This window comes from Heloderma suspectum, chromosome 3, assembly GCF_057233095.1.
Source record: "Heloderma suspectum isolate Gila_16-S chromosome 3, 16-S_ref, whole genome shotgun sequence".
Classification (NCBI taxonomy): Eukaryota; Metazoa; Chordata; class Lepidosauria; order Squamata; family Helodermatidae; genus Heloderma; species Heloderma suspectum.
The window spans coordinates 95,612,862-95,637,243 of NC_139460.1; the positions used below are offsets into that span (position 1 = coordinate 95,612,862).

Genomic DNA, 24,382 nt, shown 5'->3' on the forward strand with positions numbered 1-24,382 from the left:
TGCTGCGAGCTGGCTCCGTTTCAAGGTCATTCAGGGCACATGATATTGTGGCCATCCCACAGCCACCCTGCGGGATTTCCTGAGATGATCTTAAGTCTGATTCTTTTTGTTAAATCGGGTTCTCTGAAGTATAGTTGTTGTGTGCCCCAACCATTTACCTTGGGTATGCTAGCCCTGCCCGGGGTGTGCCTTTCACCATGACCCCGGTCAAAGGTTGTTTCCTTTCCCTGTGTTTCCCAGCACAAACCAATTAGTGTCTACTCAGAAGTAACTCCCATTGTGGCCAATGAGGCTTGTCCCATGAATGTGCACCTCAGAATTTACAGAGATCCCCCTCAATTGAAATAGCACATTTTAAAGCACTAATTTCCTAAAGGCTGAAAAGTGCTGTCTCAAAGCTGCGATCCTCCCGTTGTTTGGTTTATTGCCGTTTGGAAGTAACTAATTCCCACCTTAGACACTGTGCTGCATTGGGTTAGAAAGGGGGCTAGTTTCCTGTCCCTATCTTTCCCAGCACAAACATATGCATGTCTACTCAGAATTAACTCCCATTGTGATCAATGAGGCTTGTTCCTGAAATGCGCACTCCAGAAGTTACTGAGATTCCCATGCAACGAAATAATGCACTTAGAAGCCTTAATGTCAAAGCTGTGTGTTTTTGATGTTTGCTTCCTTGCTTTTCGGAAGTAATTAATTCGCAGCTTCGATCCTTTGCAGCATCGGGAGCTTCAGGGGAAAGGAGAAAGGGGATTAGAAAGGGGGCTGGTAGGAGCCATGGTGCTTCAGGTATTCAAAGGGTTAACTCTCCTAAAGGCTGTGATGCCCTCTGTCGAAGAATTAAGGGAGTAATTAATGCAAAGCTTCAATTGTTTGCAGCTTTGTCAGCTGTAAGGAAGGATGGGGAAGCCTCTCCCATTAGAGGCAGGGGAAGCCTCTGGCATTGGTTGATCAGCCCCTGCTAGTCTGATGATGTTCACTCCAATCCCCTCACCTGGAAATATGTTCCTGTGAAGGGACTTAGAATGATGAGGTGCACTCGTTCATGGAGCTCTGCACGGACCAAAGCCAGCTCCTTGAAAAATCCAGGTACGCCACCATTGGCTTCTCCTTCTGTTGTCGCAGAGACACCCCTCATGTCTCCAAAATCAGCATCTTTTGCTTCTCTAAGCACTGATGGGGGGATGGGTGTTGAACGGCTGATGGGTCTACCTTCTAATTTTAGGGCACATTTTACCATGGGCTCTCCAATCACTGGGCTTTGTGGTAGGGTAAAGATGGGATCCTGAGATAGCCATTCATCCAACACTACCAGGCTTCACTATGAAAAAAGCCTTAAACTGATTTACAACAAACCATGGGTTAACTACTGGGTTGTTTAGCCCCTAAACCACCCAGCGGTCAGGGTTTGGACAATACGATAAGCAACCTATGAAGGAGCTGATCATGTGATGCTAAGTAAAAACAGAAATGGTGGGCACACTGCAGGCAGCATGTCTGCTCTCACTCTCTTGTCCCCAGACAGCCCATGGGTTGTTTAACTCACAGTCATGTCATGCAAACCAGATCATCAGCTCCCTAGCCCCTGCAGCTGTCCTTCTGAAACTTTGCAGGTTTCTTGCCTGGAGACACCTCTATGGTGTTTGCAATTTTCATTCAAATTGCCTCCAAAACCAAGGGACAGAAGGGAAATCACTCACCCCGCACAAATTTGAGAACTCCCACATAAACTGCTGTATCTGTCTTCCTGAAACTTTACAATTTTCTTACTTAGACCCATCTCTATGCTGTCTTTTCATTTCCAGGAGGGTGGTACACAAGGAACATAGGGGGATAAGCACAATCTTTTTGAGATACTCTCAAAATGTAAAGGCTGCTCTTGCACAGAAATCCCTGAACTTATTCATTTGAAACTTGGCATACATGATCCTCTCAGAAGGGGCAAGTGTTCCTGCAAATTTCATCCAGTTCTGCCAAGAAATAAAAAAGTTATTGGCACTTATTTTTCTGACATTTGGCAGGCATAATCTCTCCACCCCCTAAGTAGCTACTATGTCTGCAGATGTCATCCACTTTGGACAAACAGAAAGCTGTTATAGCCATATTTTCATTTTCCGAGATAGTCAATGGGAGGCATTAAGTCTCAGATTCCCAAATCTCTACTTGTGTTTGGTGCCTGAGTTGAAGCAGATAGCCTTCAAATCTGTCCAAGCAGAATCAGGGCATTTTCCAAAGGGGCAAATCAGGGTCCAAGTTGAATCTTCAGGTGTATTTGCACCTCTGCTACCTAGAGCATCTTGATGATGCAATCTCCCACAATTTCTGGCTTAACCATATACAAGTATCTTTAGGTTGTACAAACATGGTTTTTTTATATTTTAGTCATCCAATAGATATTTTCCAAGGAAAACAAACATTTTAGCCTGCTATTTATGACAGCAAAATGCGGCGTATGTAGTGTAGCGATGCAGAACATGGCAGCCTTACATGCAGCTGTCTGCTTGCCAGCAGCCTCAAGAACTCCTTCCTATGCTCAGAAACCTGAACTTTAATTACATCTGCTTTGATGCCCCCTCTTGGTTTTATGCATGACTTGAACATTTACAATTAATTGAGCCTACATTCTGAATCGCCATGATTGAAATTCATCTTCCTTAGCGAGCTAAACTTTCTCTCCATTTGTCTGAGAAACCCTGAGGGTGTTTTTGTGCAGCTGTGTTTATTTTATGCAGAATGCTGAACAACAAAATGTAATCGTTTGCGTTGTGTGATCACTCTGCTTCACAAAAGCTAATTTTTTTAAGGGTTGTGGTTTACTGTGTTTTTTTTAAAACACAGTAAACCACAACAGGTCCCTGAAAGTCTCATCCACCAACCCCTCTGAGCTTCTCCAGGTCAGCAACCTTGGCTTCAAGGGAACACACTCATTACACTGAGCACACACCCATGACTTCCGTCCAGCAGGTAGATAGTTATACATGTGGCATTCAGTGCAATACACTGGATAGCCCCCACCCCACTGCTGTCTTTCTACCTTCATAACTGTGTTGTTGTTTTTAAATAAAATGGGTGTGTTTTCCCTGGAAAAGTTGTTTACTATGAGAAGGTGGGGAAATTATTTATAGTTATTTATTTGCAGTTACTGTGAGTAGAGAATAGGGAGAAAATAGTTGACTACCCTGGCTTCCTCGCCCTGTTGCTAAACGTGCACAGTTGCTTAACTCACTTATTTGCTGACACCTTGTCACTGTGGCTGAGATGCTTTGTCACTGGGGCTCCTCCGCTTGGAAAGCTGAAAACACATATGGAGGGTATTAAGTTGGGGGAGGTTGCTCTAACATTAGGTGACAATATATCATCAGGCTCAACTGCCTGTGGATGAGCTTGTAGTGGTCGCAAATGATTTGTCTGATTTTAGCAGTGTTCATTGTTGCTTTTAACCTGGTTGACTGCTGTTTTTAAAAAAATGAGCAACAGTCTAGGAATGTTTTAAAATAAAATACGCTGGTATCTAATGTGTAGGCACAGATTGCTCTCTTACAAGATGGAAGACTGTGTCCACTGCTGTATCTTCATCATTAGGAAGTTGTTCTGTGGAATGGGAGGTTTGACTTGAAGTCCTCTTGCCAGTGGAGGCTGGTTGCTCCAATGTCAATGGGGCGGTAAATCTGCCCGGAGTTTCAGAAGCACCTTGGATAGTTCCTATAGAGTTCTGACTGAAACCTGGAGTGGATTCACCACCTCACTGATATTGGCACCACCAACCTCCACTGCCTACTGCTACACACATATACAGGTGCATATGCACACACCTATCTCAAAATTATTGTTCTGGCACATCACCGAGCAGGTAAGCTTTGGCTTGTGGAGATCAACATCTCCTCTTAGTGGGACCTGAACCTATATCTCCCATTTCTCTGTCTTTTCCTGGTGTCCACTCTTCCTCGAGTATGTCACCCTCTCCTTTGGAAAAAAAAAAGCTTTTCCCCATCACGCAGTTTCATGGAATGGGTCTGAGACGAGTGCCTATCAAAACACAGAGGTGAAGGGATGGATGGATTATCCCCGTTAGTTTATTATATTTGTACTCAATTGGTGTGTGTGCCTGGGTGTGTCTTGGACTGGGTCTGTTTATTTTGATTGTGATCCAAGTTGTCTCTCCTATAATATTCTTCAAAGAACCCAGAACTTGAAGTAGGAGCCTAACTGGTACTCTGTTAAAGGGAACCTGAAATTTAAATGCAGACATCCCAATCTGACAGTCCTGCTTGGTGAATGGCAGAATATTGCACATTGATTTCCACATGCAGATCAACCGCACAGAGATCCTGTTGCATATGGCTTGTGGTGGGTAACAAAGACATTGAACAGGTTCTCTGTGATTTTCCACATGGAGAAACTAACACAGGATCTCACTATACATAGATAATGATGGACTGCAGTTGGGGTGGCCAGATGGAAAAGGGTTCCTGCACCTTGAATAGTTACGTGAAAGAGGGAATGTTAGCATGAGAAGCTACACCTGTTGAAATTTCAACTTCTACACAATTATTAAAGGTGCAGGAGCCCTGTCTTCTTTTCCACCTGACCACCCCTCCTGTACAGGTGGTTGGAGTGGATCTACAGATTTGCTTTTGCATGTGGACATTATTTCCTCCCAAACTGGCTATCCATGTCTTACTCTGGATGCAAGTGTGTATCAAAGTCCCACATGCACAACAATTTGTGTATTGTGCCATTTTCCACACAGCTGTCTTTGGATGGTGTGCAGATAATTTTTTCTGCAATGTTTTTGAAAAGGTCTTTAGGTGCTTCAAATTCCCTCTCCCTCTTAGCAACTTAAGTTTCAGTCTCTAGTGAAGTCACTGATAATCCCACTAGTTCTCCTCCAATTGTCTACAGCGCACACAGCAAAAACAAAGCAACTGACACCAAAATAAGGTTACACAAAAAGAGGAAAAACATTTCACTGGGAAAGCTCACAAGCCTCATGGTTCCATCACACAGGTATTCTTTCTTTTTTATCTCCCCCAAAATGTGCCATTTGAAAGTTACCTTTATGAAAGAAGAGAGAAACCATTCATGTACTTGAGTCTTTAAACTGCTGGTGCATTTCAGCCTTCCCAAAGCCTCCAGGGAAGGTGCTATGAAACCACTGCTGTCATTAAAGTGTTAGGAGGTCTGGAAGGAAATGAAGAAGGGAAAAACAAGGCAACTTGAAAACAAACTCTTCAAATGAATTGGGTAAAAGCTATACTTGGAAGATTTGTGGAGGTTTTGGAAGGGTTACCAATGGAATACACACACCTTAAAGCCAGTGGAGGCAACTATTTTTAAAATTCTCTTGTAATTTTAGTTTATAACTTTTAAAATACGTTTCATCCAGCCCCAAAGAGAAAACAGATTTTGGCAAGCTTCTCCCCCACAGCAGCTACTTCAAAGATTTAATCCTGGCTGCCAACCAGTGATTCCTCTGTTTCCTTTCACACAGAATCCTCATATGACAACCTTAAACAAAACTGAATGTATATACCTGAAATCCTTTGCATTCTTTTCTATGCATTTAGAAAATTACTGTACATCACTATTTCCCACCACCCCCTAAATGTGAAAATACTGGTACCACTTCATTTTTTAAACAAATAATGTTATGTAGCATTTGCTTGATATAGTATGGTAATCCAAGAGGGCTGATGCAACGAAATAATATTGACAAGTCCAATAAGTTAATACTAATTTGCAAAGTTCAGTTTCTAGTAAAGGTGATTCTACATAGATCTAAGCTTCAGTCCCATAAATACTAAAGCACGTGCTTGTTCTTTGCTAAATATCTGTAGTTCTACGGAGTAGTAAGTTTTGAAGTGCAGGAGTTGATCATGACAGCGATGCATCACCCCCCCCCCCCCGGAGAATCCATAGTCATACCTCCAAGGGATGTGTGTGCGCGCGCGCGTGCGTGTGTGTGTGTGTGTGTGTGTGTATATATATATATATAGTGTGTATATATATATATATATATACACACATATACACACATACACACACACACATACACGTGTGTGTGTGTGTGTGTGTGTGTGAGATTATATATCCTATCATAAAACACACAATATCCAAACAAATCATTAATAAAATCTCACAATCAAGTTTGCAGGGAAAGAAAAGGAAAGGTTCCTCCTGTGCAAGCACCGAGTCATTGCTGACTCCTAGAAGGACGCCGCTTTCGCTGGCATTTTCATGGCAGACTGTAGTGGGGTGGTTTGCCATTGCCTTCCCCAGTCATGACTACCTTTCCCCCAGCAAGCTGGGTACTCATTTTACTGACCTCGGAAGGATGGAAGGCTGAGTCGACCTGAGCCGGCTACCCGAGACCCGGCTTCCTCTGGGATCGAACTCAGGTCGTGGGGAGAGTTTCGGTTGCAATACTGCCTCCTACCACTCTGTGCCACAAAGAAAGTAAGTTTTGTTGAATTCAGTAGTATCCTGATTGCATAGGCTCAACTTGTAAAACACATTGAATGTTAACAAACGATCCTCAGAGAGCTGAAATGTAACCTTAAGCTGCTAATTAGAAATAGGGATGTCAGAGAATTCCAGTGAATTCGGCCCCCCGGAATCCATGGCGGAACGCAGCAACCCACCCCACCACCCCGCGGAAGCCCCCCGGAATGGAGCCTATGTGGCTGTGGCTCCGGCGGCAGTGGCTCTGGCTGCTGCCAGGCTGCAGCCGCAACTGGCGGCTGCTACACCAGCCACCAGTTGCGTCTCTTCGCTGAGCCATGATAGGCCATGTAAATATTTATGTAGCCTATCACGGCAAAGAGCGGGGACACAAATGGCGTCCGCTGTGCCATTTGCGTCCCCGCTCTTTGCCGTGATAGGCTACATAAATATTTATGTAGCCTATCACGGCTCAGCAAAGGGACGCAAATGGCAGCCACTACACTGGCCGCCATTTGCGTCTGCAGACCTGCCGCAGCTGGATGTCCGGCTGCGGATGCACCCGGCCGGCGGCTTCATGGAGTTGCTGTGGAGCAGAGCCAGCCGGGGAGGATTCCGGAGGGAGGGACGGAGTGCCTCCCCCCGCACACCGCAGATGCCACTTACAAAACAGGTAAGTGGTTTCGTACATCCCTAATTAGAAATGCAAACAATCTTGAAAAAGTTACTATTTAAACTGTTAGCATGATGTAGGAACTCCATCAACAAAAGGAAAAGATTATCCAGTCTCTGCTATTTTCCTCAATATCTTACTTCCTCTATGCTAACCTGTCACAAACAAGAGTAACAAAAGGAAAGCTTTGTTATCACCTCATTCATTGACTAGAGCAAGGAGGGTCCATGAATTACCCTGATGTTTTGGCAGTTGGCATCATAGCTCCTACTCCGAAAATACTCCTGGAGCTACACTCCCCTACATTCCCTTTACACAGAACCACTGGTTACATGTAGGTTTTTGAAGAGATGATGTGGCCTTTATACCGCATAAATTGAACAGCGTTAAGTTCAGAGTTTTTATACAAATATACAGTTGTTTAGCTGCCCAAGAAGAAGAACTATTCTCCTATCTGTCAATCAATATTATGGTGTTAAGGCTAGGATGGAAACAACTGAAGAGAATTTTAACATAATTCTGCAACTATACAAGAAGTAAATAATGCACTTTGAGCCCCAGTTACAAAGCATCAGCACACAAGCAAGTTAAGCACCTGCGTGAGGAGAAGGTAAGTGCAATTACTTATTTGTCTATTACATTATCTCAGCTTATCTTTTACAACTCATAAATTAGCAGCTGAAGACAAAACAAGGGCACAGCAAAGGCAGCTAAACCCCAGAAGGGAAACCCTTTACAAACTTACCATTCTGAGCTAGATCCCAAGGGGGGAAACCAGCAAGAACTTACAAGTCTTGCAGTCTTGATCCAGCAGAGATCCCTGAGTGATTGAAGAGACCCTCAGCCACTTATTTAAACTAATCCCAAGCTTAATAAGGGGTAATAAAAGCAATTCGTAGCTCTTTATCAACAAGAGCCACTGTACAGGACTAGCAAGTGGAAGAGTCTGCTTAAAACAACAACAAAAAGTGCGGGCTAGCTTCAGTTTGGGCTCAGCGTGGGCTCGGTTCTTAGGCCTCATAGAGCAGTTAATTAAGGAAAACACAAAAAAAGCTTCATTCCAAGTTTCAGAGTTCAGAGTAGCATTTAGTTTTTTAAAAAAACTCACAGGATAAAGGAGCCATCACAAGTCTGACAGTTCAGCTTATCATTTAGTTTTTAAAAAATGACAACCCGGGGAAGAAAGGACCCAGCCCAAGTTTAAGAATTCAGCTTATCATTTAGTTAAAAAAAAAAATACAGAAAAAGCACTCAGCCTTGCAAACCACATCCCTTCCCAAATCACCTGCCCTTTGTGTGCTGCCCCCTCCAACGACCCATTAAACAGAGAATCTCTCCTAAATAGGTCTCCCATTCACCATTGCCTTCCTTCTTAAATAAGGATCCCCATTCCCAGGGGGCCCAATTGACCTACATCCCCACCCACTGGAAGCTAGTGCTGACCAGTGGTTCACATACACTTTTACAAGGAGGTTGTAAATTCCTCCTTGAGAGAGGGAGTGGTGCCTGCTGCTTTAAAAGAGGCAGTAATTAGACCACTCCTGAAAAAGCCTAACCTGGACCCAGAGGATGTTAACAATTATAGGCCAGTGGCCAACATCCCCTTCCTGGGCAAGGTGCTTGAGCGGGTGGTTGAAGGACAGCTCCAGGCACTGTTGAATGAAATGGATTATCTAGATCCATTTCAGTCAGGCTTCAGGCCTGGTTTTGGAACGGAAACTGCCTTGGTCGCCCTGTGGGATGACCTCTGCCGGGAGAGGGACAGGGGGAGTGCGACCCTGTTGATTCTCCTGGACCTCTCAGCAGCATTCGATACCATCGACCATGGTATCCTTCTGGATAGGTTGTCTGGGTTGGGAGTTGGAGGCACTGCACTACAGTGGTTCTGCTCCTACTTGGATGGCCGATTCCAGAAGGTGGTGCTGGGGGATTATTGCTCTGTGCCATGGCAATTGTGCCATGGGGTTCCACAGGGCTCTATTCTATCCCCCATGCTGTTTAACATCTACATGAAACCGCTGGGGGAGGTTATCCGGAGGTGTGGGCTGAGGTGCCATCAATATGCGGATGACACCCAGCTCTACCTCTCTTTCTCATCAAAACCAGGTGAGGCAGTGGCTGTTCTGAACCAGTGCCTGGGCACGGTAATGGACTGGATGAGGGCTAATAAACTGAAACTCAATCCAGACAAGACGGAGGTACTGTTAGTGGGTGGTTCGTCTGCCCGGCTAGGTGATATTCAACCTGTTCTGGAGGGGGTTGCACTCCCCCTAAAGGATCAGGTTCGTAGTTTGGGGGTGCTCTTGGATCCAGAACTGTCACTTGAGGCACAGGTGAACTCAGTGGCACGGAGCACTTTTTATCAGCTTAGGCTGGTATACCAACTACGCCCTTATCTGGACAGAGATAGCCTAGCTACAGTTATCCATGCTCTGATAACTTCTCGTCTGGATTACTGCAATGCGTTATACGTGGGGCTGTCTTTGAAAATGGTCCGGAAACTTCAGCTGGTCCAAAATAGGGCAGCAAGATTGTTAACAGGGACTGGCCTGCGAGCTCATATTACGCCAGTACTTTTCCAGCTGCACTGGCTGCCAGTCCATTTCCGGGCCCGATTCAAAGTGCTGGTGTTAACATTCAAAGCCCTTAACGGCTTGGGGCCAGGTTACCTGAAGGATCGCCTCCTCCCATATGTGCCTGCCCGGACCTTAAGATCATCGTCAGCGGCCCTTCTCCGTGAGCCCCTGCCAAAGGAAGTGAGGCGGGTGGCTACTAGGAGGAGGGCTTTTTCTGCTGTGGCACCCTGGCTCTGGAATGAGCTCCCTAGTGAGGTTCGCCTGGCTCCTACATTGTACTCATTTCGGCGCCAGGTGAAGACCTTTTTATTTTCCCAGGCATTTTAGCTTTCTAAATTTTTATCTTTGCTGTTTTAAATCTGTATTTTAAACTCCTGTACTGCTGCTAGGTTTTATTGTGGTTGTATTGTTATATTGTGGTTTTAATGTTCTATATATTTTAAATTGTTTTATTGTGTGTTGTTTGGTTTTAGTTTTTGTGAACCGCCCAGAGAGCTTCGGCTATTGGGTGGTATAGAAATGAAATAAACAAACAAACAAATAAATAAATAAAATACAGCCTCCCTTGCTTTTCAAATGAAGCCATGCAATCAGATTCGCCGCAGAGTTTAGCAAGAGGAAGCCAGGGCAGTAAACCCTTCCCTAGCACAGTAAGTAAGCGTAAACAAATAACTGTAAATAAACTCCCCACCTTCTCCTAGTAACAACTCAGTTTTCCAGGTAAACAAACCCAATAATAGCAATAATAATAGTAATCATAACAACAACAACCAGTTTTGAAGATAGAAAACCAGCAGCGAGGTGGGGGCTATCCAGTGTATTGCACTGAGTGCCATATGTGTGACTGTCTGCTTGCTGGACAGAAGTCATGAGTGTGTGCTTGGTGTAATGAGCTCCTGGCTCTCAGGGAACAAGTTCGTTCCCTTGAGGCCAAGGCTGCCGACTTGGAGAAGCTAAGAGAGGAAGAGAGATTGGTGGATGAGACCTTCAGGATCCTACTAGCAGTGTCACACTCCCAGGGTGACAGCTTCTTTGCTGTCATGGAGAATGCAGGTCTCGGGGAAGGAGGGTGTTATTCTGAGGAAGAGGGAAATGATCCCTCAGAAGGGACCCATTCCTTGGAAGATGAGGAATATGCAATATCCTCTTGCACTGAGGGAGTGTCTCCGAGGGGAGAGGGGCTTGTGGTAGTGGGAGACTCGATCATTAGACACATAGTCAGCTGGGTCTGTGGTGAGCATGTAGACTGCATGGAGAATTGCCTGCCTGGTGCAAAGGTTGCAGATATCACGCACCATCTAGATAGCCTAGTAGATAGTGCTGGGGTGGAGTCAGCGGTCGTGGTCCATGTTGGTACCAACGATGTGGGGAAATGTAGTTGTGAGGTCCTGGAAGCCAATTTAGGTTGCTAGGTAGGAGGTTGAAATCCAGGACCACCAAGGCGGCTGTCTCTAAAAATGCTACCTGTTCCACATGCAGGGCCAGCTAGACAGGTGAAGCTAAGGAGTCTCAATGCATGGATGAGACGGTAGCGCAGGGAGGAGGGGTTCAGATCAAATCTTCCCTGGGGGATGAAAATGAAAATGTTTTTGATTGCCCAAATGAAGCCACATCACTAAAATGCGCATTTGCGCAAAATCGCTGTATATCGCTAAAACACACATTTGCACAAATGCACATTTTAGCAATATATACGGGATAATGCGCGTTTTAGTGATATACAGCGATTTTGAACAAATGCGTGTTTTTAGCGATATGGTGATTTTTGCACAATTTTCTGCTGTTTTTATTTATTTTTTGCTTATTTCTGTAATGGAATTAGAAAGGAGAAAATGGCCACCAACAACCCTCAGCAGCCCTGCTGCTGCTGTAATGGCCATTTTTGGCCACTGTTGCTGTGAAGCTTTATGGAAGCTGGCTGTTAACTACAGGGGCCTGTTCAAATGTCACACTAAGCCATGGTTAGTGCCACTAACCATCTTGTAGCAGGTGATTATTGACCATGGTTTGTGTGTGGTTAATAAACTGCCATGGTTGGATCTGACCTCCATTGAGACGTCACGCTAAGCCACCATGGTTAGCTCAGAACTCCTAACCATCATGGCTTAGTGTGACGTCTGAACAGGCTCATTGTTTACTTGGACTTCCAAAAGGCTTTTGATACAGTCCCTCACCAAAGACTCCTGAGCAAACTTAGGAGTCAGTGAATAAGAGGATAGGTCCTCTTATGGATCAGTAACTGGTTAAAGAACAGAAAGCAGAAAGTAGGAATGAATGGTAAATTCTCCCAATGGAGGGATGTAAATAGTAGGGTCCCACAGGGATCTGTATTAGGACCAATGCTTTTCAATTTATTCATAGATGATCTGGAATTAGGAGCGAGCAGTGAAGTGGCCTCATGGATCACTGCCTTGTTGTGGCGAAGGGGCTTGCGTAACTCAGTGAAGCCATAAGCTATGCCGTGCAGGGCCACCCAAGATGGACAGGTCATGGCAGAGAGTTCTGACAAAATGTGGTCCACTGGAGAAGGAAATGGCAACCCACTCCAGTATTCTTGCCAAGAAAACCCCATGGAACGTATCACAAGGCTAAAAGATACGACGTTGGAAGATGAGCCCCTCAGGTCGGAAGGTGTCCAATATACTACTGGGGAAGAGCAGAGGGTATTTCCAAGTAGCGCCAGAAAGAGTGAAGCGGCTGGGCCAAAGCTGAAAGGACACTCAGCTGTGGATGTGTCTGGTGGTGAAAGAACAATATTGTTTAGGAACCTGGAATGTCAGATCAATGAATCAAGGTAAGCTGGAGGTGGTCAAACATGAGATGGCAAGATTGAACATCAACATCTTGGGAATCAGCGAACTAAAATGGACAGGCATGGGTGAATTTAATTCAGGTGAATTAAAGCTAGGCTTCAGCAGTATGCGAACCGAGAACTACCGGAAGTACAAGCTGGGTTTCGAAGAGGCAGAGGAACTAGAGATCAAATCGCCAACATTCGCTGCATCATGGAGAAAGCAAGAGAATTCCAGAAAAATGTCTATTTTTGCTTCATTGACTACGCCTTTGATTGTGTGGATCACAACAAACTGTGGCAAATTCTTAAAGAGATGGGAGTACCAGACCACCTTACCTGTCTCCTGAGAAACCTGTACGAGGGTCAAGAAGCAACAGCAAGAACCGGACATGGAACAACCGAGTGGTTCAAAATTGGGAAAGGAGTACGACAAGGCTGCATATTGTCACCCTGCTTATTTAACTTATATGCAGAGTACATCATGAGAAATGCCGGGTTGGATGAATCAGAGGTCAGAATTAAGATTGCTGGGAGAATTATCAACAACCTCCGATATGCAGACGATACCACCCTAATGGCAGAAAGCGAAGAGGATCTCAAGAGCCTGTTGTTGAGGGTGAAAGAGGAGAGTGCAAAAGCTGGTTTGAAACTCAACATTAAAAAAACTGAGATCATGGCATGTGGCCATATCACTTCCTGGCATATAGAAGGGGAAGAAATGGAAGCAGTGACAGATTTTACTTTCTTGGGCTCCAAGATCACCACAGATGGTGACTGTAGCCATGAAATTAAAAGACGCTTGCTCCTTGGGAGGAAAGCTATGGCAAACCTAGACAGCATAGTAAGAAGCAGAGACATCACCTTGGCGACAAAGGTCCGTCTAATCAAAGCTATGGTTTTCCCAGTAGTAATGTATGGCTGTGAGAGCTGGACTATAAGGAAGGCTGAGCGCCGAAGAATTGATGCTTTTGAACTGTGGTGCTGGAGAAGACTGTTACGAGTCCCCTGGACTGCAAGGAGGTCAAATCAGTCAATCCTAAAGGAAATCAACCCTGAGTGCTCACTGGAAGGACAGATACTGAAGCTGAAGCTCCAATATTTTGGCCACCTAATGCGAAGAGAAAACTCTCTGGAAAAGACCCTGATGCTGGGAAAGATTGAAGGCAAAAGGAGAAGGGGATGGCAGAGGATGAGATGGCTAGATAGCATCACCGATGCAATGAATATGAACTTGAGCACGCTCCGGGAGAGAGCGCAGGACAGGAAGGCCTGGCGTGCTATGGTCCATGGGGTCACAAAGAGTCGGACACGACTGAACGACTGAACAACAACAACAACAGTGAAGTGGCCAAATTTGCTGATGACACCAAATAATTTAGGGTGGTGGTCAAAACCAAAAAGGGATTGTGAGGAGATCCAAAAGGATCTGTCCAAACTGGGAGAATGGGCATCCAAATGGCAAATATGGTTCAATGTAAACAAGTGTAAAGTGATGCATGTTTTGGGGAAAAAAATCCCAACTTCAAGTATAACCTGATGGGATCTGAGCTAGCAGCGACCAACCAGGAAAGAGATGTTGGACAGCTCAATGAAGATGTCAACCCAGTGTGCTGCCACTGTAAAAAAGGCAAACTCCATGTTAGGCATAATTAGAAAAGAAATTGAGACTAAAACTGCCAATATCATACTGCCCCTATACAAATCTATGGTGTGACCACACTTAGAATACTATGTACAGTTCTCATCACCACACCTAAAAAAAAGATATTGTAGAGCTGGATAAAGTGAAGAGGAGGACAACTAAAATGATCAAGGGACTGGACCATCTCCCCTATGAAAGAAGGTTACAACAGCTGGGATTGTGTAGCCTGGAAAAAAGGAGGGTAAGGGGAAACATGACAGGTGTACAAAATTATGCATGGTGTGGAGACTGTGGATAGGGAGACATTTTCTCCCTCATAATACCAGAACTCGTGGTCATCCAATGAAGCTGATTGCTGGGAGATTCAGGACTGATAAAAGTATTTCTTCACACAGAGCATAGTTAGACTACGGAATTTGCTACCACAAGATGTAGTGATGGCCACCAACTTGGATGGCTTTAAGAGGGAGTTAGACAAATTCCTGGTGAAGAAGTCTATCACTGGCTACTAGGCTTGAGGGCTATGTGCTACCTCCAGTACCTGAGGCAGTATGCCTATGTACACCAGTTGCTGGGAAACATGGGTGGGAGGGTGCCTTTGCACTCATGTCCTGCTTGTGGGTTTCCTGTGGGCCACTGTGTGAACATAATGCTGGATTTGATGGCCCCTTGGTCTAATCCAGCATGGCTGTTCTTCTGTTCACATCGTTAAACAAGTGTAATGTATATTAAAAGAGTATTGTATAGGCTAGTGATGTCTTCTCTCATAATAACTCAGCCAACATCCTTTCCAGGTCGCCACACTAAGAAAAGGAACAGGAGCCCTGCTAGGTAAAATGTGACTATTCCCCATCCCTCATTTTCTGTCAGATGTACTGAGACCTCTCCTTGCACTGAGAATCACAGCAATTGCAAAGATGCTCACATTATTTTTTATGCATGTCAAAATCCTACATAGAAATTGGTCCTTGTATAGGGATAAGTAATGTATGAAGTAGCCTTGAGTTAAGCTTTATTCAGGCATTCTGAAAGTGGTTCAAGTAAATGTATGAGAGGGAGCACGCTAGTCCCATCCCCCCGATTTTCCTGTGTTCTCAATCGTGTGGAGAGCGTCCTCTCCGCTCCAGAAAGTCGCCCTCCATGAATAGAGGGCGATGGAATTTCATGAGTGGGGGATGGGGCTACTGTGGTCCCCCTCCTCATGCATTTACTTTAGGGCGCAATCCTATGCATGTTTAGACAGGGGAAAGACCTACAACTCCCTGGGGAATGCTGGGAGTTGTAGGCCTTTTCTCTGTCTAAACATGCATAGGATTGTGCCCTAAACCACTTTCAGAACACCTGAATACGGCTTTACTTGGACACAGATGTGATTGTACAGGGGAAAGGTCCAAAAATTAACTTATAACAGGCAGACCTGGACTTCTTCTGGCATTCAAATCCATTCAGCTGGCACTCCTTCTTATACAGCTGAAATTGCTCATTGGTCTAGAACTTACATATTGTATAATCTATTTAATGTTTGCATTACATACACAGAATCAAAAATACAACAATCCTACGTACACTTGCACCAATGAACATAGTGAGTTATGTTCAATGTGAGTCCTACTTAGAGCAGACTCACTGAAGTGAACGGAACTAACTTAAGTACCAACCCAGTGGGCCTTGCTTTTGAGAAAACATCCATAGTATTGCACTGCTAAACTGTCATACATGGTGCCAAGGGTTTTTATGCAAAGACCTTTCATGTGTCATTGGATACTGAAGAACAGGGGCAGCTTTGGCCTTTGTGGAAGGTCCTTCCTTGTTTAAGAATGTCCTTGAAAGGACTGGAAAGGTGGATGAGGTCTGTTAAAACTGTATGCAGAATTGCTTCTTCCTTGGAACTGCAGGCTCTTTTTTGTGGCTGGGAGACTTCTATGAAGGAGCCCCTAACAGCCACTGCCAGTAGGCTATTATATACATGCTGTATAGATCATTGCTGGAACAGACACAAAGCAATACAATAGGCCTCTGTATTGGTTGTTCATGTTCATGTTCATGTATCATGTTGTTCTCCTCTGGACTGTCTTCAGTTGTAGTGAGGTGCAGAACTGCAAGCTCTCAGGAGAGGTCTAATCAGAGCAGAAGAATAGAAAGGCCTTTGGAGACAAGAATCTTTACATATAAAATCTCTCCTTTATGCAAAGCCAGATAAATCTAGCATAGGGATGCATCCAGGGTTAGTTTAACAAGGCTCATGCATTTCAGTGAGCCTACTCTAAATAAGACTAATATTGGGTAAATGTACTGCCCATCTTGACTGGCAGTAGCTCTTTATAGAGTATAACAAAGCAAACCTATCCATGAATAACACTTGTTTGGGACAGAATCACTCCTAAACCCTCCTGCGCAGGCAGCACACAGTGCTAGGCTATCAGGGAAAAAAAAAGTTATACTGGCCTAGTGATAATATTGTACTGGCATGTGGCTACTGCCAGTGTAATCCTTGTGGTGATGGAACTCCGTACACAGTGGGAACCTGGGGGATGATGGGGAAGGAAAAGGCCTTAATAAGAATCCTGTGCTCACTCAGTTGTCAGTCTCACTTTGAGACTGCCTCTCTGCTTTCTTCCTTCTCTACATGCATGTCCATAACAAAGGACAGGACTCCAAATAAGTCAACAGACAAACATGGCACAATTCAAGGACAGGACCACAGAGCATACATCAACACACACACATACACACACAGTACTGGGCTGCATGACTCTGTCTTCACATCTAGAGATCCTTGTCTAGAGTGGGGACTTTGGTAATGGGGACTTTGACAACAGGGCACTTTGCACAAACAACAAACCACAGGAAATAAACGGAATTGAAGGGCAGATTTTGCAATTATGTATGTGGGTATTTACTCTCTGGGCCAAAGGCTCTCCCAGGGCAGTTCACAAAAGTATAAAAATACATGCTAAAATAATTTAAACAAAAAATAATTTAAAACATAGATCAGTAGCCATCTGACATAATACAGGGGTAAAACAGCAGAATTAAAATTATACATCAGCAACCTTATTCAATCAAAAGCAGGTAAGGATAGCAATGTTGAAGGCTTTACAAATGAAATTTGTCTTCCCTCAACCCTTTCAGGTCCCCTGCCTCAGGATACTGATGTTCATTAGAAATCTCAACTCCACACCTGCAGCTGGAGCTTTAAGAACAAGATACCTACACCCAGGTAGGCAAAGGAAGCTGGTGCCCACTCAGGCTGGTTGGGTGGATGACAGGGTCAGTGGAGGTGGAGCAGTCTTTTGAATTCCCAACAGCCGGCAACCCATACCACAGAAAGGGAAAACTGAGGCACATGAACTTTGAGATTGCGTGTGCAAAGGAGGGGGTGGGGAAATTACACAGCCACACAAAAGCACTCCATTGGACTCACATTCTCCTATCCCAGCAACAACTCCCATTCTACAGAGAATCAAGTGATAACCTCAGAGCCACAGAGCCAGAGCCAGACCAGGGCCACGAAGGGTCCCAGGGCTGTCTGTCTGCAGTAGGCCCCATACTCTGCCCCAATACTGAACTCATATATGACATTTGTGCATACACACATAGTTAACAATGTACAACAATAACACAAAAACATATTTTGCTACATCTTTTTAGTGGAAATAATCTCCCATGCTTTCCTGAAAGCAAAGGACAATTATATCTTCCATGGTAGAGCACTCAGATACAAACACAGGCTTCCTCTTTTACAGTATACAGCACTCAGACACACAAAAACACATCAAAGTGCTCTCTCTTGCACACACATACTCAAGAAAGAGAAATAGACTGGCTGTTGTGTCTGAATGAGACAGCGAGTCAAGCAGGACACACGCATACCCAGCCAATGCTGGCTCAGGATATTTTTCTGCCTGAGAGGGCCAGCAAACACCTCCTATTTCTCACTGGATGATCTGGGCCAGTTACTCTCAACCTAAGCTACTTCACAGGATTGATGTGAGGGTAAAAATGGGGAGATCTTTAATTCCTGGAAGGAAGGCAATATAAAAAAGGAAATAATTATCTGGTAGAAAAACATAATTGTCTTACAATATGTTCATAGTAAGGCTTCATAGCCTTACATAGTAGCATGTAAAATGGCCATCTGTGCATTGCATTACTGTGTACACTCGTTTACATCCTCCATGATATGAGGAGGGCTCTGGATAGGGGTGAATGCTCCTTCCTTGTTCTCCTCGACCTCTCAGCGGCTTTTGATATGGTTGACCACGGTATCCTCCTGGACCGCCTGGAGGGGTTGGGCATTGGGGACACCGTATTGCGGTGGTTCCGGTCCTTCCTCTCCGGCAGGTACCAGAGGGTAGCACTGGGAGAGGAGGTTTTGGACCTGTGGCCACTTACTTGTGGGGTGCCACAGGCTTCCATCCTCTCCCCGATGCTATTTAACATCTATGTGAAGCCGCTGGGGGCTATCATCAGGAGGTTTGGGGTGCAGTGTCATCAATATGCGGATGACACGCAGCTCTACCTCTCGTTCAAATCTTCACTAAGGTTGGCCGTAGAATCCCTGTCCAAATGTCTGGAGACGGTGAGTGGCTGGATGGGGAGGAATAAGCTGAAGCTGAACCCTGACAAGACTGAGGTACTTTTGGTGGGAGACAAGAGGAGGCTGGGGGATGTTGACCTGGTGTTGAATGGGGTACGGCTACCCTTGAAAGACCAGGTCCGCAGCCTGGGGGTCATTTTGGACTCCCAGCTGTCCATGGAGGCTCAGGTGTCAGCTGTGAGCCGGACAGCGCTGTATCAACTCCATCTGATATGGTGGCTGCGCCCCTTCCTTCCCAACCATCTGCTCCCATCGGTAGTACATGCCCTGGTCTCCTCTCATTTAGACTACTGTAATGCGCTCTACGTGGGGTTACCCTTGAAGACCGTTCGGAAACTGCAGCTGGTACAGAACGCGGCGGCTCGCCTGATTAAAGGCAGCCGCCGGCGAGATCACATCACTCCAGTGCTGAAGGAGTTGCACTGGTTACCAGTTGTTTTCTGGGCCAAATTCAAGGTGTTGGTTTTGACCTTTAAAACCCTATATGGTTCCGGCCCAGCCTATCTTAAGGAGCGCCTCCAGCAGCACCAGACAGGCCGCTTAACAAGATCAGCCTCGGATGGCCTTCTCTCTGTCCCATCAGCCAGGACAGCTAGACTGGTGGGGATGAGGGAGAGGGCCTTTTCTGTGGTGGCCCCCACTCTGTGGAACTCCCTCCCTAGGGAACTCCGTCATGCCCCCTCTTTAATGAGCTTCCGTCATGCATTAAAAACGTGGTTGTTCAGGCAGGCATTTGGGGTGGGTTAGGGTATTTTAGGAAATGTTTTTATTGTAGAATTTTATTGTTTTAAACTATTTTATTGTATGTTGTACATCGCCCAGAGTGGCTGAGTGACCAGCCAGATGGGCGATTAATAAATTTAATAATAAATAAATAAAATAAAAATGTACAGTAGAGACAAGATGCATCAAGTATCCTACTTGGGGATTTATTGTATAGAAACCCTGGGGAGGCAGCCTGAAGACTGACACCAACTCATATTAAACATTCAACATTTGAAAAACATCCTCTTGCTTCTTATACACCCCACTCATACGCCTCCATCTTCTGCATGAACATCAACTCAAATAAACTTTATTAAGAGCAAGAACAATGAAGAGTCTTGTGGCATTTTAATGATGAACACATTTATTCTGGCATAAGCTTTCATGGACTGTAGTTCCACTTCATCAGATGCATAGAGCATTATGGGGATTTTCAAATTTATATATGGTACATGTGGTGGTGGTGGTGGTGGTGGAATTGTAAACAACGAGGTCAGAAGGAAATTAAATGCACAAAGTACTTAATGAAGGAAAGTATCCATCTTTGCATCAAATACTTCACGTAGGCTTTCTTCACATAGAGCTTTTATCCTGCAATTGAGAGTGCTCCTTCACTGAAGTTTGTGTGCTCTTTACATGGTGCTGTGATCATTCAAGGTGTCTCCTGCATTAAATGCCCTTTGTTCCGTTTTTAAATAGATCACAGCTAATGAGCTATCAAGTTACCCCATTGTGTTCCGCTTCAGTTTCCTCCATGAAAAGAGGAAAAGCGGCAAGAAGAGGAGTGAGATCAATGAAAGATAATGGAAGGCTCAGATACAGGGAGAAGGAGGGGGAAGGGGAAGGGGGGAAAGGAAGCACATGAAAAAGGGAGTTGTTGTGATCCTGCATTTAAAATGGAAGCAGAAAGCCCTGTTTTAAATGCAGCATTTTAGGCTGGTGTAAAGATGCCCATACACACACACAGCCTGACTGCATTTCCCTAACACCCCCCCCCCCAACCCCAACCCCAACCCACAAGCAGACTAGTTAACAACTCTGGACTGCACTGTAGTAATGTCATACACTATTCTACCTTCCAGAAATATGGGTATAACAACCATGGACTACTTTGCGGTGCTAATATAACCCACAGACCTCAGAATGTCTAAAATTCATCCTTTTGCATGGTGTAACAACTCCCAACCCAGATAAAGGTTTTAAACCATTAATTTGGCTTCATTTAAGCCAGCCAGCCAGAGAGGCCACAGATGGAAAGGCTTTGTAAATGAATTAATCCCCCCTCAAGAAATTAACCAAGAGCAGCAAACAGCAGCAACAAGCAACATTTAAAAAGTAAGAGCATACCAACAGTCTTTCTGAACTACACACACACAGAGACGAGAAATGGGTGGCTTAGGGATCTGCTGCTTTCTGTAGCATCGCCCAGCAGCTGCCTGAGCCTCTAGAGTAGCTCTGTGCAGCGCGTGCTTAGACTGAGGTGCTGCCTGCTGGCACATCCACAAGGGCCCCAATTGATCACTGACCAGGCTAGTTGAGGCAGCCAAATTGAGCCGCAGCAGCTGGGCGCCCTCCCCGGTGCCCTTATGACCCTCTCCATTGGGAGGATCAGGCTCACATCTGATTGGCTGCCCGTGCTCCACAAAGCCTGTGCTATTAATTTTTGTTTAAACTATAGCCAGTTTTGGAGGAGCAAGCCCTCCAGGAAGGAAGCCTTTCCTAAATGTGCTTGTGTGCATGCACAATTAACAAAATAGCTGCTGGACCACCAGGGGTCTATTCCTAGTTCTGGTAGTGCAGCAGCAGCACTGGGTGTGATGATGTCTGCATCCTTGCCAAGCAATGCAGCAGCCAGAAAAAGTCAGGGAGATCGGGACTTTCATTGCCCCACCAGTCCATTGACTGGCACCGTGACTGAAGCGTGTGTGTGGCGGGGAGACCATACCTCTAAGCATGGCACCTGCACTTCCTTCATTCCTCCTTCCGGCAACTGCTCTAAGAAAAGAGAAAGATGTGCAAAACTGAAGCACCTGGCCTTAGGTATCTCTCACTGGAATACAGACAAAATGTGTAGTGGCTTAATGATGATGCCTTACTCATGAGGGGTGCCAGCAGCGTCCCCATACAGAGGACACATGATAAATATTAATGTTGGGCTTAAGTGGCTGGGTAACCGGTCAGATGGGCGATTAATAAATTAAATAAAGAAATAAGCGTGCAGCCCATTTTTTTTCCAGTACATGTGGGGGGGGGGGAATAAAGCTCCCCAAAGATTAATAGATTAACCTTTGGGAAGAAGGAATATCACACAACTTTTGGGATGATGTATTTACATTTCAGCATAGTGGCTGAGGGTAATTTTCTTTTTTATATTGGGGTGGGGGGGATCCTTGCCACTGCTTCAAGGGATGGCTTGGCTTTTCAAAGCAGCCCTATTGTGTTCCTGAGTCAGAATGCCCATAGGAATGACATTACATGAGGATGAAGATTTATTACCTGGGGCATTCTTGGGTGGGTGGAAGTGGCTGTCCCATGGGCAACTCAGCCACCTCACTGAACAGTATACAGTACAGAGATGTGGTGTGGCATTTACCTAACCCCCCCCCCCCCATTGTCGGTAACACCCTGCCCTTGCCTTTGTAGGGGAAAAATGGTTCCACAAAAAGATAAGGGACTTTCACCCAGCCCTAGTAAACTTACATTGTGCAATATGAGACTCCACTGGTCACAAAATGCCCAAATGCAGATACATTTCTACCATGCACCAGTAAAGGCAACGTGGAACGTGGCTGCCTTTGCTGGTACATATCAGGCACATCACCTATTGCCGCTGCTGGCCAGACACCCGTGACTCTCCTCTCTCTCAGCCCTTGTGTGTGTGTGTGTGTGCAGGATATGAGCAGGGCTCATGGAGCATAACAAGCTGAAACGGCGGATAGCGTTCCAATGCAACTCCCTACGGTAGATAGATGAGTATTGTTGAAAATGACTACATTATGTTCCTCAACAGGCAAAGCTACAACATAGACATTAGGAAGACTCTCAATGGGAGATGGAGGCTGAGGCATGCAGAATGGAAGGGTACTTCCTAGGTGCTAGCACTCTTTCTCACATTTAGGGTGCAAAGTCTTTAAGTTTTCATTGTTTTTGCTGCAACAGAGCAACACAGCTACCTCTGTAGAAAGTATGTCTTTCTAGAGCTTCCTAATTTAAACTGGCCCTGACGCTATTTGCTCCACAGAGAGAAGCCTGCAGATAACACTGTGTTTTCTATCCACGGGGCAAATATCAGTTACCGAACGATTATTTAAATAGGGAAAATGGCATGGGTAAAATGATAAACTGCCCTCGACCAGCATTACAGCCCCAAGCTGAATCTGCTTCCCCTGCCCATGAAGTTGTTCTTCAATTTAAAACAAAACCATGGGAGATCCTGTTCAAGAATGTCCTATGTCTAGTTTGGCCCTTTGAACAGCAGTCAATGGTGTTTTTATTTTTATTTTTCCATCATACCCACAGTTCCTTTGAGATGTACATTCTGCTAAATGCTTATGGTTCCACAAACTGTATTGTGTGGTCAAGATTCTCTCTCTTGCAGTCAGTGGAGTAGCATGGGGGATGCTGCTTGTGAAAAGACAACAGTGTCTAAAATGGTTCCAATAGCTTCCACTGGATTTTTTAAAAAAGAATTTGGTGCAAATAAAAAAAAAGATTGCCACCTCCCAACACATCTAATAATAGATCATCTAATAAAAGGTACTATTTAATGCAGTTTGAATCCTGTCTGTCTTTTCTAGCGATCAACATAGCCAGCATTTCTCCAAAATTAGAAAAGGAAGAATGATGCTGTAATCCGTAGGGTCGAAACAAAGGGTGTCAGCAGAGCACCTTACACTGATGCTTAAAAGAAACAAAAGAGCACTAGCCAATTTCAGAAGGCAAGGGCGTGCCTCCATGTGAAAGCCATGCTGTATGCCTCCCAGTTTTTTAATGACCCAATCAACTTGGGTTGTCAGCTGCTTTTCGACCAAGGCTCCGGCACCTTTCAGCAGTGTCTTGCCAAGCAGCAAGCCGGCAGATGAAGCTTTTCCCATCGCTGCATCTGCATGGCCGGGCACCGCTCCATCGGTCATATGGTTGCTGATGACGCAGCTGTTAAAACCCTAAAAGCCCCGCTAGGAAAAGGAAGAAAACTAGCTGACAACCCTAGCAAGAGCACAAGCCCCTCTGTTGTTAAAAGGAAGATGACGTGCGTTGCATAACCTCTTCTTGTGGCAGCGTCGGGCAGTATCTTGTATTGCAGGAGCTCTTTCCGCCGCACGATGGCACAGACTGCGCGCAGGAAACGCGGCTGTTACACAATTAAAAGCACAATCCTATGCATGTTTAGGCAGAAAAAAAAGTCCTACACCTCCCAGCACCCCCTAGCCAGCCATGCTGGCTGGGGGATGCTGGGAGCTGTAGGGCTTTTGTTCTGCCTAAACATGCATAGGATTGCGCCCTAAGCTGCAATCCTAACAAACTCACTCACTAAGGAGACAGTCCCACTGAATGCAGCGAATATTCATGGGCTGTTGCACTCCAAGCCGGCATAGGCAAAGGCGGGTCCCCATTATCTACCCGAAAATAGCTACCGTTATAATCCAGCCAGTTCGGCGGGGAGGAAATGCCTTCGCTATTAAATCCGGACGTGAAAAAAGAACAGAACATCCTCGCCACAGCGGCGGAAGCAGAAACGGGTCCTGCGCGGCGCCGAACTCAGAGCCGCGGCGCCGGCCCCGCGTCAACGAGACTGACTGGAAAGGCCGGCGCTGCTCCTCCGCGGCGCCTTCGTGTTCCCGGATGCCAGAACTACACTACCCACCAGACCTTCCAGGAGGCTGCGCTCGCCACT

At 45.3% G+C, this 24,382-nt stretch overlaps 1 long non-coding RNA gene across 1 annotated transcript; it reads right to left on the reverse strand.

Annotated features, from left to right (window-relative positions):
- Positions 1-1,711: 1,711 nt before the first annotated feature.
- On the reverse strand, positions 1,712-24,283 carry LOC146349970 (uncharacterized). Its single transcript, XR_014789132.1, has 6 exons — positions 24,123-24,283; positions 21,434-21,483; positions 6,323-6,437; positions 5,053-5,178; positions 3,224-3,289; positions 1,712-1,967 (listed from the first exon to the last, which is right to left on the reverse strand). It is a non-coding gene; the product is annotated as an uncharacterized LOC146349970 (long non-coding RNA).
- Positions 24,284-24,382: the final 99 nt, after the last annotated feature.